The sequence below is a fragment of the Macaca thibetana genome, chromosome 13 (assembly GCF_024542745.1).
Source record: "Macaca thibetana thibetana isolate TM-01 chromosome 13, ASM2454274v1, whole genome shotgun sequence".
NCBI classification, from domain to species: Eukaryota; Metazoa; Chordata; class Mammalia; order Primates; family Cercopithecidae; genus Macaca; species Macaca thibetana.
Window position 1 is genome coordinate 34,000,397 of NC_065590.1, and position 15,015 is coordinate 34,015,411.

General features: G+C 48.2%; 1 protein-coding gene across 2 annotated transcripts in view; it reads left to right on the plus strand.

Annotated features, from left to right (window-relative positions):
- Window positions 1-15,015, plus strand: part of SFXN5 (sideroflexin 5) — a 616,301-nt gene that overhangs the window by 571,134 nt on the left and 30,152 nt on the right. The gene's annotated exons all lie outside the window — the stretch shown is intronic.

Below are 15,015 nucleotides of genomic sequence, written 5' to 3' on the forward strand. Positions count from 1 at the left end.
GTAGACAGAATGCTGTGGATCCAGCGAGCTTGGTCAGAGAAAAGATTTACATTAACCTCTAACTGCCTTTTAACATTTCCTTCCATTACGAATGTAGGCAGCAAACCACAGTCAGAAGCAGGACCTGTGACTTTGTCACCAGTAGAAATCACAGATGTTTTCATGGCACATTATAGTTCTTACAGAGATCTTAAAATATTATTTATGATCAACACTAATTCATATTTTCTTTTTCTTTTGAGACAGAGCTTCGCTCTTGTCACCCAGGCTGGAGTGTGGTGGCGTGATCTCGGCTCACTGCAACCTCCACCTGCCGGCTTCAAGCAGTTCTCCAGCCTCAGGCTCCCAAGTAGCTGGGATTACAGGCATGCACCACCATGCCCATCTAATTTTGTATTTTTAGTAGAGATGGGGTTTCACCATGTCAGCCAGGCTGGTCTCGAACTCCTGACCTCATGATCCACCTGCCTCGGCCTCCCAAGGTGCTGGGATTACAGGCGTGAGCCACCGTGCCTGTCCACTAATTCATGTTTAATACATCAACTGATAGATCTTGTTTTTAATTCATTAGTTAAAAAGCGCATCTAGGCTGAATGTGGTAGCTCACGCCTGTAATCCCAGCACTTTGGGAGGCCAAGGTAGGTGGATCATAAGGTCAGGAAATCAAGACCATCCTTGCCAACATAGTGAAAACCCATCTCTACTAAAAATACAAAAATTAGCTGGGTGTGGTGGTGCAGGCCTGTAATCCCAGCTACTCAGGAGGCTGAGGCAGGAGAATCACCTGAACCAGGGAGTTGGAGGTTGCAGTGAGCCAAGATCATGCCACTACAATCCAACCTGGCAACAGAGTGAGACTCTCTCAAAAACCAAACCAAACCAAAAAAAAAAAAAACCAAAAAACATCTATTACTATATCACAGTATTTTGGTAATTTCTTTCAGGATGATCCCCGTGATCCTATGTGTTTTGTTTTATGCATTTAGAAACATTATTCTGAGAGGGGTCCATAGGCTTCACCAGAATGAAGCCAAAGTGGTTCCTGGCACAAGAGAAGGTTGAAAGCTTCTGCTAGTCTAGGTTTCAAGCCTTTGGTATTGAGAACAGCGTAAGGCAGTGCATAGTTGTCAAAAGAGAAGGGTAAACCAGTGCTTGAACCATAACAGCAGAGCTCCCCATCTGTGCCAGAGGACAACAGTGGGGACAGGCCAGCACAGGGCATGAGGACTTGTGACCTCTGTGGTACCAAGGCACAGTCTGAAGAGCCGGAGTCAGACCCAGGCTCATGGTCCTGACTCTGATCATCATCTCCAGGGCCCTGCTTCTCCATCTGTAAAATGCAGGTACCAGTACCCACCTTCCTATAGCCCAGAGCTCTGGGAGGAGCAAGTGAGGCCACAAACCAGTTTCCACTGAGAGGAAGGTGCTTTGAAGCACTCGCAAAGCCCTGTGAGAGGGTGAGAGGTCATTGCTGGGCAGCCCCACCCCTGGATGACCCGGAGACTAATGAACTCCCAGAACCAGCCACCTGGCTTAGCCTCAGCCAGCCCAGATAATTGCTATAGCAACGCCACACTTTTAATGAACTTTCAGCTATTTCTGTCGTGGGCCATTAATGGAATAACCCTTTAGATCTGACTTCGTTAGGAGGCCTAATAAAGCAAACACGGCTGCCCAACTGCTGTTCCTGGCCATTCAGCCTGGAGGGTTAGATGCAGTCTGAGAAGGGGCAGCGCTCGGCTGCACTGGGCTGGATCTGGGATTCGGCCAAGATGTAATCTGTCCTTAGCCAAGCTTTAGATAAGAACTTTGCCGGGGGCCCATTCCAGCCCTACTGGCCATCTTGCTGTGTGACCTTGGCGTGGTCTTAACCTCTCTGGGACTGTTTCAGGAGGAGGGTCCCTGCTTTGGGTCTGAGACTTTCTGACCTGCCCCTCTTCAGACTCCAGTGCAATTCCCCTCCCCTCTTCTTTTTGGGAATGAGGCCTCAGCTGCTGGCACAGGTGCAGCCACTGTTGTAGTCTTGAGATCCTGAACATCCCTCGCAGCTTGCATAATGTGGTTTGTAGCGGTGACAGTCCTAGCTCGCTGGGATCCAGGGAGAGGCAGGCCCTCTGTGGCTTCTTCCTCCGCCTGGCTGCTGAGTCGTGGCTGGGTGCCTGCCTGCCTTCTGCCCCAGCCCCAGCCTCCCCTCCCCCCACACAGGCTTCCATCTCTGTAGTCCCCATGTCCATCCCTCTTATCCGCAAGTGGGCACTTGCGGACTGCCCTAGTCAATGCTGACACAGTTTTGAGATGATTAGGTATGGCCCTTACCCACCAGAGACTCAAAGCCCACTGGTCTTCTCAGGCCACTGTCCAGTCCCTGTACTTGGCCTCTCTGCACCTTATCCAGAGTATCCCTAAGCTGCACCGGGTGCTGGCAGGGCCTAGGTCCTGCCCGGAGTTCACTCCAGTTCTCTGAGGCAGGCCAGGCCAGACCTGGCTGGGCCACCGTTAAAGGTGACCAAGAAGCTGGCTCAGGCTGTGCTTGACCTCGTGGAGGGTCCTCTGTCCCTTTAGGCTGCTTGCAGAGACGGGACTCACTGAACAGTGAGTGCACAGGGGAAGGTGGCTGGGGAAAGTGGCAGTGATCATATTTAAGCCCTGTTGTTGGGATGTGAGTGGAGTTGAAGGGGGTCTTCAGGGTGATGGGGGGTCCTGAAGAAGCTTGTGCCCTGTGGTCAGAGGCCACATCCAGACTCTCACACTTCTGAGCAGGTTGGGAACTCACGCTCTAGGGAACAAGGAAGCCCCAGGAGTCAATTTCTTCTTCCCAAGGCTCTGCCAGCTCCTCTGCAGGCTCCAGCCTGAAGCCTGGGAGGTGGGCTACACACTGCCTAAGAGTGGCCTGAGACACACGCACCTGGACCCCACACCGAACTCCACCACTCCCACCCCATTCTACCCACTGTCTCCTCATCTGGAAATGAGGCCTCTGATGAGACCCTCCTTCAGCCCCTTCCCACCAGGACCTCTGTGACTGCAGGCCTCCTTGAGGTTTGCAGAGCTCTTGGGTGCTGCACAGCTCCCCTCTTGTTCTCCAGCAGGCCTCTCTCCTCCCTCGGTTCTCCTCATTCTGTGCTGGGAGGGTCTGAAGGCAGAGCATGCCATCACCTTCTTACAGAAGAATGAACAAAGTCAGACTTGCTGAAAGTGGTACTGAGCTGGCCAGAGCCCAGCCCTCCCAGGCCCAGCCCAGGGCTATTTCAAGCCCTCTGAGATAACCCCTCACCCCTATAGCTGAGAAACTGAGCAGTGTGGCCCAGAGGCAGCCAAGGCTACGCAGTATCCTCCCTGTTCTGCCTCCAGGTTCCCCCCCTAGTTTTTCAGAGTGTGTGTGTGCACACGCCTGTGTCACATGACTGATGCGTGTACACACACATGTGCTGAGTACGTGGGAAGCCCTGGGATGCTCACTGCAGCCATTTCTCTCCCCTTGGAGAGAGGTGGTTTCAGGGCTATGCTGTGCCCCTGGTCTAGAACAGCAATCGTGTGGGAGATCTCAGTTTCTATTTATACGTGGAGATGTTAGGAAAGACAGTGAGCCCAGGAGCATGTGTGCTGGCATCGGAATCGATTGGGGACTGGTAATTAATTTGCTTAGACCTTAATTAATTCTCCAGTTCTTTCTTATTTGTGGACTGTCACGCCTAATTGTGTTCAGGAGCTCAAGCTCGGAGCAGGCCCTCTGTTAATTGACGTATGGTTGCTGCGAGGTGAAGTTAATGGTTTGGGAAGCTGGGCAAACAGTGTAATTAAAGGTCAGTAGAAGAGGCATTGGAAAAATACACACCCCCAGGTCCAGCCACCAGTCTCTGTGAGCATAGTCCGTTCCAGGGGTTGCCGGCCCCACAGGCTTCTTGATGGGCCTTGGGGGAGGGGTACCGGGAGCAGTTACCAGCAGGAAGGAGGGCCAGGTCCCAGGTCCCAGAGGGGCAGTGGCCAGGGGAATAGACACATCTTATTGACAGTAATGGGTGGGGCAGGGGCTTTAGGGAGGTGGAGACTGAGGTGTTGTCTCAGCAAGCACATCTATAAAGCTGACCCTCTAGACTCCGGGTAGGTGTGGGCATGGGGAGGGCAGGAAGCCCTGAAGGTCACTCCAGGCTGCCTGGCTACATCCACTCAAAGCAGGGAACAGGCAGTGATTGTATCATGTGCTCATCAAGACCCCCAGCTAGGCCCTGAGCTCCCAATGAGGGAGGCCCGAGCCTCGGCATCAGCCAGCTGCTCCTTCCAAGGAGAACAAGCTTCCTGCAGGCACCGGAAATGCCAGCCTCAGCAGCTCCTTGCTGAGAAATGACTTCTTCCTGTGCCGTCCCCAGCAGTCTCTTACGTTAAATGTCAGAATGTATTTTATTGCCATGAAAAGATCTCTGTGTTCACCGGTGAATCCGTCGCCCAGAGTGTCCTGGCACTGTTTGGGAGAAGGTCTTCTGTTCATTCACAGGTGTGGCAAACCTGCTCCCCGATGTCCACGCCCCCTTCTCCCCAAGGCCACATGGGTGTTTGTGTCATTGAACCCCTCTTCTCTCCACTGCTCCCGCTTTGTGCTCAGTCCACCCTGCTTTCTCCGTCTAGGAGGTGGCCATGGCAGTGCTGCCCAAGTCTGGAGGGCCTACCCCCAGGTCAGAGCTCAGCTCCCCAGGCCTCATCCCCTGTAAGCAGGAGGCAGCAGCGTGCACCTGTGGCAGCTTTGTCCTGGGCCCTGTGACATCAAGGTCCCTCCATCAAGGTCAATCGTGCTTCATGTGGCATCCACGCCCTTCAGGCACCTCTGGATGCCAGGAGTCCCTTCTTTGACCTGCCCTGCTCTTGCCTCTCCTGTGCCCCACTGCAGCCCTGGAGAATCCTGCCATCCTCCTCTCCTCCCTCTTGCTGGGCCCTGGGCGTTTGCATGTGGCCCTGATGTCTGGATACCTGCTCTTCCCACTACCTCAAGCCACCCTCTGCCCTCCATCGACTGCCAGGCCTTTGTGAGTCGGCTCAAACACCATCTCCTCTGGAAGCCCTCGCTGGGAATCCCAGCCAGGGTTAGACAGCAGCTACCCGTGTGTGCCGATGTCTATCTGGGGACTGCCCATGTTGTTTCCAAGCTTGCCTCCCCCATTAGACAGTGAGTGCCCCAAGACAGGGACTGGATCTCATCCACCACCACCCTCAGCCCCCTCGGTGCCTGGCACACAGTTGGTGCTCAGTGTGGGTTTATTCAATGATCAAACGAGTGCTTTGGCACAAAAGGTTTGAGATGAGGCTCTCGCAGCAGAACCTCACCTTGATGAGAGTGGTGGCCAGATTCTGTAGCTACCTGGATATTTATTCTGAACATTTTTCACTTTTTAAAGTTGGTTTTGAGTGCTCTGTTTTCTTGTATACATTTTTACCATCACTGTGGTCCACTCTTAGTCAGCAGGCCTAGGGCGAATGACCAATGAGCTCACCCCTTTCCAGATCATCCTGGGCAGATTATCCAACCTTTCCAGGCCATGGTGGCCCCATCTATAAAACGGGATACTAGTATCTCTAAGCAAAGTTTTCATGGGGATTAAACATGTCAATTTCCCAGCGTAGCATGAGCACCTCTTAAATGTTGATCCTCTTCCAGCTCTACTCTCTTTCTCCTGCCCCAATCAGGGGTGGCACATTCCTGCCATCAGGGAACTTGTTCTTTGGGGGTAAGAGATGGTTAGATGTTCAAATGGCACAAAAAACACACAAAAGTTCCAGTGATAAGGGCAATAAAGTTTTATAGAGGATGAAACCCATTCAATAATCTCTCTCAATCACCTTCCATCACCTCTGCGATTTTAGGAATTTAATATGAACTGAATTATGTCGGGAAAGGGTGTTTGTTGAAAAAAGGGACAGGATAATTAGATCATGTTATCAAGGGAATATGTGGGCGTGGTGGTGTGGATTTTGAGGAGCCGTGGAAGGCTGGGCTGGGCTGGGTGCTGGAATCGGTGGCAGCCTCAGAACTGGCATGGGCCCCTGGTGTGTGTCAGACCCCAGAGGACACAGGCAGTGGGTCCAAGGCAGCCAGAGGGAAGTGTCTAGTGTCCCAGGGCTCTGTTTTCAGTTTCATTCCCTTCAGTTATTTTGACTGCCTTGGATGGAGGAGGCCTGTGGCTCACATTCAAGAAACAGGGACACCAACCTGGCAGGGATTGTGAATTCATGGGCAAGAGCACCAGGATCTAAAAAGATCTGTTGAGGTGGGCCGATGAGATCTCACAAGGTTTGATGTAAGTCTTGCTGTTCAAAAAATGTAGGTGCACAAGTGATAGGGTGCCAAGACCTGACTTGGCTGAAGTTCTCAAGACAGAGACCCAGGGGTCTCGTGGGCCATGTGCTCAGAATGGGTCCCTGGTGTGGCATGTGCCTCTGATGATGCTCACTCAGATTTCAGCTGCATTACTAAAGATAGAACACCAAGAACAAAGGAGTCTGTTTAATTCTGGCTGTACACGTCAAGAGTAGCTCTGATAAGTGGTAACGCCACAAGAGTGACAGGATCTTCTGAAAAAACTGAGAGCCTGTTATTGAAATGAACTGCCTGACCCCTGGATTTGAGGGAAATGTCTGATCAGCAGACAGGCCTCAGAAGCTGTGAGGGGCACTCGCACATGACCAAGGCACCTGTTTCCAAGCAGCTTGCTCGGGAGCTGGCATACAGTAGGTGCTCCATAAGTGCTTGTTGCGTAAATGGCCTTCCAGTTCCAGGGTTTTATAATTCCTGAAATCCAGAAGGTAGAGATGCCCAGAGGCAGAGAAAGTGGGGAAGTGTAATGCAGAGGGAGGGAGGGGCTGTGCAGGAGGGGAATGCAGAAGGGAGCAGGGGGCCTGGCTGGGCTGGGCTGGCCTGCTGGTGAACAGAGGAGGGCATGTTGGCGCTGTGAGTGTTAGCTCGGGGTTTGAGCTTTATCTTTGGTTGACGGGGAACCATTGAAGAATCTCAAGCTAAGAGGCAGCTGTGATAAAAAGGGGCTTTTTTAAAAGATGGATGTATTAGCAGGAATCATATTAAGAGATTCCAAACTTCCGAGTCAGCCTGCACCTAGACTTACAGGCTGATTTTTCAGTCCAGAAATTCCCGGTCCTGAGTCGGTGACACTTCAATATGGGTTGTGAAACTCTCCCCAAATTCTCAAGCTACTTAAAAGAAAATTTGTGCTGCTTACTTAACACTGCCTCTCAGATGGAATAATGGGGATTTTTGTGAAATCGAGCAAATATGAGGGCATGCATCCTTATTTGATAATCATCACTGTCTTAAAGGCAGAGGGGTTGTATTCTGCTGTGATTCGAGTGTGAGGGAGAGAGTATGTGTGAGTGTGTAAAGGTGGTAATATGCCTACATGTATATTTTCAATGCATAAACCTTCCCCGGGCAGGGACGTGAGAACCTGGCTACAATGGTTGCCTCTGGGGAAGGGATGAAGCTTAGGGTTGGGAAGGAGACTTACTTTTTATTATTTCCCCTTTTACACCATTTGAATCATTGACTGTGTTGCCCACAACGGTGGAAGGAAGGAAGAGGGGGAGGGAGGAGAGAAGAGAGAAGAGGGGAGGGGAGGCCAGCGTTACCTCCCACTTCTTGCAGATGAGGAAGTAGAATCTGGAAGTACTTAGTCCAACATCAGTCTTGAGCCAAAATAGCAACTGAAGTTTCATGCTTGCTACTAGAGTGCTTGTTTGTTTGTTTGTTTTAATGAAAATGGCTCTATTTCTTTCTGATAATACATAATAGAATAAGCAATCCTACTTCTCTCTCCAGAGTCATTTAGTGTATATCCCTCCAAATTCAAGTTAACATCTAAAAGTATATGAATCTCTGCCCATTATATCTATCTATAGTGTAAATATGTTTATATAAATGTAATTTAATACAAATGGGTTCATATATATATACACTATTCTGTAAACTGCTTTTTAACCTCACAGTCAATTTTAGATGTCTTTCCATGGCAGTCATAAAATTCTAACTTCTCCTTAATGGCCACAATAGTTTGTTCCATGGCTATTTTCTATTTATTTATTTATTTATTTATTTATAGACAGAGTCTTGCTCTGTCACCCAGACTGGAGTTCAGTGGCATGATCTCGGCTCACTGCAACCTTTGCCTCCTGGGAGGCAGATTTTTCTGTTTTGGCCTCCTGAGTAGCTAGGATTACGGGTGATTTTTGTATTGGGGGTAAAAGGTGATTAGATGTTCAAATTTTTGTATTTTTAGTAGAGATGGGGTTTCACCATGTTGGCCAGGCTGGTCTTGAATTCCTGACCTCAGGTGATCCACCCGCCTCGGCCTCTGAGTGCTGGGATTACAGGCATGAGCCACTGCACTCGGCCTGTTTTTTTAATTATGAAATTTTTCTATTAACATAGAAAATTGAAGAAATAGAGAAAGAGAACGTTAGATACACTCAAAACCCTCCGCCTTCTTGATTCTGGTTTCTTTCTCTCCCCACAGAAGGCACCGACCTGGAGTTAGTGTATGCTTACCATTTAGGTTTTATATTTTAGCATATGTGCATGTATCATAAGCCATCAATTGCATTGTTCATGAATTTTTTAACTGTACTATACTGTACATATCCTTTTGAAACTTGCCTTTCGTTGTGGTTTTGAAATGTATTTATGTTAATACATATACATTCATTTCAGCTGCCATAGGCATTTGTACTCTGTGGCCATCCGCAGGTGATTAATTGGGGACATTTAGGTTGTTTCCAGTCTCTCATTATTATACAGTCCTGCTCTAAACAACCTTGTGCTCTAAACAGCTCATGTGCACATGAGTAAGAGTTTCTCCTGGGCAAAAGTTTTCAAACCTTCCTCTGTATTATAATCACCTGGGGAATTAAAACAAAACAGATCTGGACCCTGCCTCAGCTTTGGTTTCACTTGTGCAGCCAGTGCTGGGAATCTCCAGGCTAGGGTGTGTAGCCAGACATGGAATGGACACATTAGAGGGTATGCATGTTTCTAGCTTTATTAAATATTGCCAGATGGGCATACGGGCGTTTACTCAGCCTGCAGGGTATGAATTTTTGTTTCCCTACATCCTCTTCAATATTTGATATTATTGATCTCTTAAAATTTGTGTTCATCTGGGCTGGACGTGGTGGCTCACACCTGTAATCCCAGCACTTTGAGAGGTTGAAGCGGGTGGATCACCTGAGGTCAGGAGTTCAAGACCAGCTTAGCCAACATGGTGAAAACCCATCTCTACTAAAAATACAAAAATTAGCTGGGCATAGTGGTGGGTACCTGTAATTGCAGCTACTTGGGATACTGAGGCAGGAGAATCGCTTGAACCTGGGAGGCAGAGGTTGCAGTGAGCCAAGATTGTGCTACTGCACTCGAGCCCGGGTGACACGGTGAGACTACATCTGAAAAAAAGAGTAAAATTTGTTCATCTGAACTGGTTTATTTCTCATTTTAATTTGCATTTTTCCAGTTCCCAGTATGGTTGGGAAACTTTTCTTAACTTTATTGGACATTTGGGTTTCCAAACAGAAGAGAGAGCAAGAGGATATCCTTATTTCATACCATCCACAAATTCAAGATAGATTAAACGCCTAAATGTGAAAAGTAAATTAAAACCTTTGGAAGAAAATATAGATGAACACTAGAGTATGTGTAAAGTTTCTTTTTCTTTTTCTTTTTCTTTTTTTTTTTTTTGAGGCAGAGTCTCTCTCTGTTGCCCAGGCTGGAGTGCAGTGGTGCAATCTTGGCTCACTGCAGTCTCCGCCTCCTGGTTCAAGCGATTATATTGCCTCAGCCTCCTCAGTAGCTGTGACTACAGATATGCGCTACCACACCCGACTAATTTTTTGTTTTTAGTAGAGATGGGGTTTCTCCATGTTGGGCAGGCTGGTCTCGAGTGATCCACTCACATCGGCCTCCCAAAGTGCTGGGATTGCAGGCGTGAGGCACGTGCCCTGCCTAGAGTTTCTTAACAACACAAAATGTATCTACCAGGAAGAATTCTTTATCTGACTATGTATTAAACTATATGACAGAAGACACCATGTTGTGAGAAAAACAAGTCACAGGCTGGGAATAGCTATTTGTAAACCCTTTAACCAATGAGGTTTAGCCTCCAAAACCTATGAGGAACTCCTGCAGATTTTTTTCCCTCACATCTAGAAACCTAACCTTGATTATTAGTAAGATTGGGTTCATGTTTTTTAGTTTTTCAGTCTTTTATGAATTGCCTACTCATATATTTTTCTATGATTTTAATCACCATATATTTTTCTTAATAATTGTTAAAGCTCTTACACATCGTATGGATTTTTTTGGCTGAAATTAGCACCAACAGTTTGTGTTGAGGGTTTAAAGAATAAGGGAGTCTATTACTTTACAAAGGGCGAGTGTCAGGTGGGGCATCCAGGGTGCTTCCCCCAGTGCTGCTCTGCTGGCCTCCCGGTGGGCTTCATCTCAGGCTTGTGGAAGACGGCGGCAGCAGCTCCAAGCATCACATCTGGACCCAGTGTCCAGAGGACAAGAGGCTCTGCCTGCCTCCCACCCCTTCTTAGATGGGAGGAGACCTTCCCCAGAAGTCCCCAGCAGACATTCCTGGTTGTCTGAAATCGGGTCACATGCCTCTTCCTTGATCAGTCACTGCCCGTGGGAGGATTATTACTATTAGTTTGGACTAATCTCTGGGGGGTAGAATAGCTCTTGGGAGTCAGTCACTATGACCCTCCGTAACTTAAGATTAGTAGCCCTTTGTTTATCATATGTAATGAATATCACTTCCCAGGTCCCCATTTCTTATAGTATAGTTTCTAAATCAATCTTGAATGCTGCGTTTCTAAGATGCCTGAGTTATAAGAGGTATTAACATAATAGCCTCTTAGAAGAGAAGAGAACTATAGTTAGTGTCCATTGGAAGGAATAAGCAAGCATTCACTTACACATTCAATACAAGTCACTTTCTTTAGTACCACAGAGTTGGAGTCTAAGCCTCCTTCACATTTTCTTGTTCTTTTTTGGGCATTGGTTTTTAAACACAGCATCGTGGCCACCACTGCTTTTTGTAGTCCTGTTTCTAATCTCGACTCCTTTAGCCCGTTTAAGATGAATGGTATAATTTCAAAGCATATAAAAGAATATTGGGAATTTTTGTTTGCATTTCTGATTTGGTTATACTTGTGTCTCATATTTGTTCGTTACTTGAAGAAAAAATATTCCTGAAATTAATCAGCTTCTTTAGGAAGCCGACATGTCGTAGGTACCTAAGTGTGGACCCATGACTAGGTTACGTCAATCCCTGCTGGCTTTAAAATTTGTGTGATCTTCTTCAAGAAGTTTGGCAGGTTTTTTTTTTCTTTCTTTCTTTTTTTTTTTACTTTTTGGGTAAATGAAACATGATTATATTCTCGCTGTAAAAATTTAAATATTATAGAAAAATTCTGGTGTAAAAAAGTGGAAGTCTTTCAACAACCCCTAATTCTCAAATTGAATTCCTTTCCCCAAGCAGACCACTCTGTGAGCTGTGAACCTTCCAAAACATTACCTGTGGATTTACGCACACATGTATGTGCATATGCCAATTACAGGGCTTTACATACAGTAAATCATCATGTACATAGTCAGTAGCTTTTTTCACATGACAGTTTGTTTTGGAGATCTTCCCATGTGAGTTCCCTAATGGTGGACATTTAGGTTGTTTCTAATTATTTGCTCTTACAAACAGTGCTATAATTAACATCCTTGTAAATGTCTCTTTGTGCATATGGGCAAGCATTTCTTTAGGGTAGCTATCTATGGTTTGGCAATTTCTACTGTCTTTAATTGCATTGCCTGGTATCTGGCAGACGATCTTCTGCATGTACAATAACTTTTCATGTCCGTGCTCCATTATAGTGTAAGTTTTAGAAAGATGTTTTAGGCAACAATTAGGAATCTAAGTTTAAGTTCAAATTCTGTATGGATTGCTGTGGTCAGCTGAGGTGACACTTGAATGAATGGGTACCTCTACACATGGCTGAATTCACACACGTACAGGCAATTGTGTTGAGTAGCAGGTAAGGTTCCCTTCTCTGCCGACTTTCATTGTAAGGCACATCATGGTTTTTAAAACATTAAAATATGGGAAAGTGCATTGTAGAATTGAGGAGTTATGTAGTTTATTTTCCCCAAATCAGTAGCCCATTGCTACTGATGGTCCTTTCCCTGTGAGTTGATAGAACTGCTTTACCACCAATTAATTTCCCCGACAGATGGGTGTGTTACAGGACTAGTGCACTGCATTGATCTGCTTGTCTATTCCTGCCCTAGTTCAGGGGGCAGGCTCCCCTGTGATCTTTTGGAGAACTTTCTTGCACATTTGTCTTTCTGTCTACTGCTCTTTCTTCCTCCCCACACTGCCCCTTTTACACTGGGTGCTTCATTAGCTTTTCACAATCTGCATGATTTTGCATCGCAATGGGTCGGATGTGAGAACATCTGCAGCAGGCAAGAGCAAATTCTCTTCAGGACTTAACACTGAGCTTGCCATCATCAAGAAGCAATGTCTTTCTCTCTCCTTCTCTTTCTCTCTCTCATTCCTTGACATCTCCCACATTGCTGCTCAAACATCAGTTATGCCTGAGTCTTGAATGGTGTCAATCTGAGTTGAAAATGTGCCAGCTTCCTTAACATCATCACTAACAGGCTGCTTAATGAACCTGCTGATACCATCAATAGTAGATCTTGCTGGTGTGTTGGAGAGGAGACCCGTGCCCCAGGGTTGTGCGTGCTCTCGTTCTCTCTCTGTCTCTGTTTTTTCTTTTTTTTCCTCTCTCTTTCTCTCTCTGTCTCTCTCTGCATCATTTGCTTAGGCTCTCAGTGTCCCTGTCACAGGAGCTGGACTTGCCAGGAGTGGGATGGGAAGGATCAGGGACAGTTTGAAAAGGATATGGCAGAATTCAAAGTTCGAGATGAGCTCATGGAAATGAAATCACTATAACAGGCTGGCATTCCCATTGCTCAAGGGCATGGATGGCTGGTAGCCTGTGCATACGGTAGGTGCTCAATAAAGGCCAACCAATGCACACAGTCAACAGAAGAGATTGTAGGTCATGTGCCATCTATGTAGGCTGTAAGAATTGCCTGTTTCAAGGGAGGAGCCTGGGGGAGTACCATCATTCTGAGATGACTTTTAGGGTTTTCTCTGTCTTTTTTCCATCCAGGCAGCTTCAGAAATGTCCTGGAGGGGCCGGATGAGGGGAAGGAGGCTGGGTTTTCACTTCCTTTCATGCTTCATCTTTCATCTCAGTGGTTTTATGTTTGAACCAAAGCTGTCCTGCTCGCCCCATGTTTAATGTTTGGAGATTACAAGAAGGGAGTGAGATGCCATTGTGAGTCAGGGCTGGTCCACCGCCACCTCCAGATCCACACTCTCTCTTCTCTTTGTCTGCCCTGCGCACACACACACAAAATCGGGGCTAGAGATGTTTCAGCTGTCCCCAGCTTCCCCTGACTTGGCATGGGCACAGGTGCAGAGGCTGACATTTTGTGTGAGCTCAGCCAGCACCCAGAAATCCTGTGGAGACCTTAAATTCCGCCCCTCCTTTTATGCCAGGAGAAGCCGAGGTGGGGTTGGGGTGGCAATGGCTCAAGTCCCCAGAGTGAGCTGGTAGCTCCCGACCTTAGCAGGATGCTCATCTCCTGGACCACATTCCTGTATCTTTGCCTTTCCGGGAGTGGCGGCGGTGGTGGTATGGTGGACAGCTTCCTCAGAGGGCTGGGATTGATGCCTTTCAGGGCAGAAAACCACACTATCCTCTCAATGGTTTTCTCAGGTCTCCTGGGAACCGAGAGCCTGGCAGCCCCAAGGGCATGGGGGATGCATAGCCTCCCTATGGCCACTAGAGGGCGTACCACTAACACAGAGGCCAGGTGGCTGCTTCCCAAGGCTACCCTGGGGGACCCTTCTGGGCCCTGAGCCCTGGGCGCCTGGGGCTGAGGGGGGAGAGATATGGAGCCAGAATTGGAACCCAAGCCCGATGGCCCCAAACCCAGGCTCCCAACCCCTCCTGGTCATGCCCTGCTAACCAGATCTCCTTTACCTTGGATTCAGCTTCCTAATTCCGTCTGTCGCTGCCTATGGTGAAAACGAGGGTTTCTGAATGTCAGCAATGTTGACATATTTGGGGGCCAGATGATCCTTTGGTGAGGGGACTGTCCTGTGCCTTGCGGGATGTTTAGCAGCACCCCTGGCCTCTCTCCACTCAGATGCCTGCAGCAACCCCCGACACCTAGATCTCAGTCACTGAAAATGCCCCCAGACATGGCCAAATGCCCCACAAAACCGCCCCTGGCAGACAGCGGCTCTTTAGGACAGGTGAGCATGCCTGTTGTGGGGCAGGAGAGCCCGGGACGCAGAGGGACTGCCCATGGTTCCCACTGCGCTGAGCGTCGGTGGTAGCAGAAGAGATACTCGAAGATGGCGTGTGTGCTCTAAATACATTTTAGAACTGTATTTGGTCTCCTGCTTTTCTTCTCCAAAGACTGCAGAGCCTCTCGGTCTTCCCCTGTTTATTCCACCTCCCCATTTTAACGAAACAGGCGACTGAGGCCCCCGGGGTCTCAAGCCACACGTCACCCACAGAACCCTGTGCCCCAGCTGTGAGCACCCTGGACCGCTTGTTGGCTCAGGCCCCAGGAGCATCTGTGGTCTCCCTCCCACTCCGCCTGCCCACTAGGCCCCGCCACCCTCCAGCTCCCCAAACCCTGGTGCCCCCCCCACTGGAGGGAGGGGGAAGCAGCAGGTGTTGATGCTAATCAGCGTTCACAGCCCAGAACTGCAGTCGCTCCCAGGCTCACACACTCCCCAAAATTAAACACTCATTATACAAAATTAATTGACATTAATTAGCAAAAATTAAAACTTTAAACACAGCAAGGCGCTTTGGGGGGAGGAGTGAAGCAGGCAGACTCCGCATTTGTCACCCCCCACTCCCCACCTGCCCACCCCT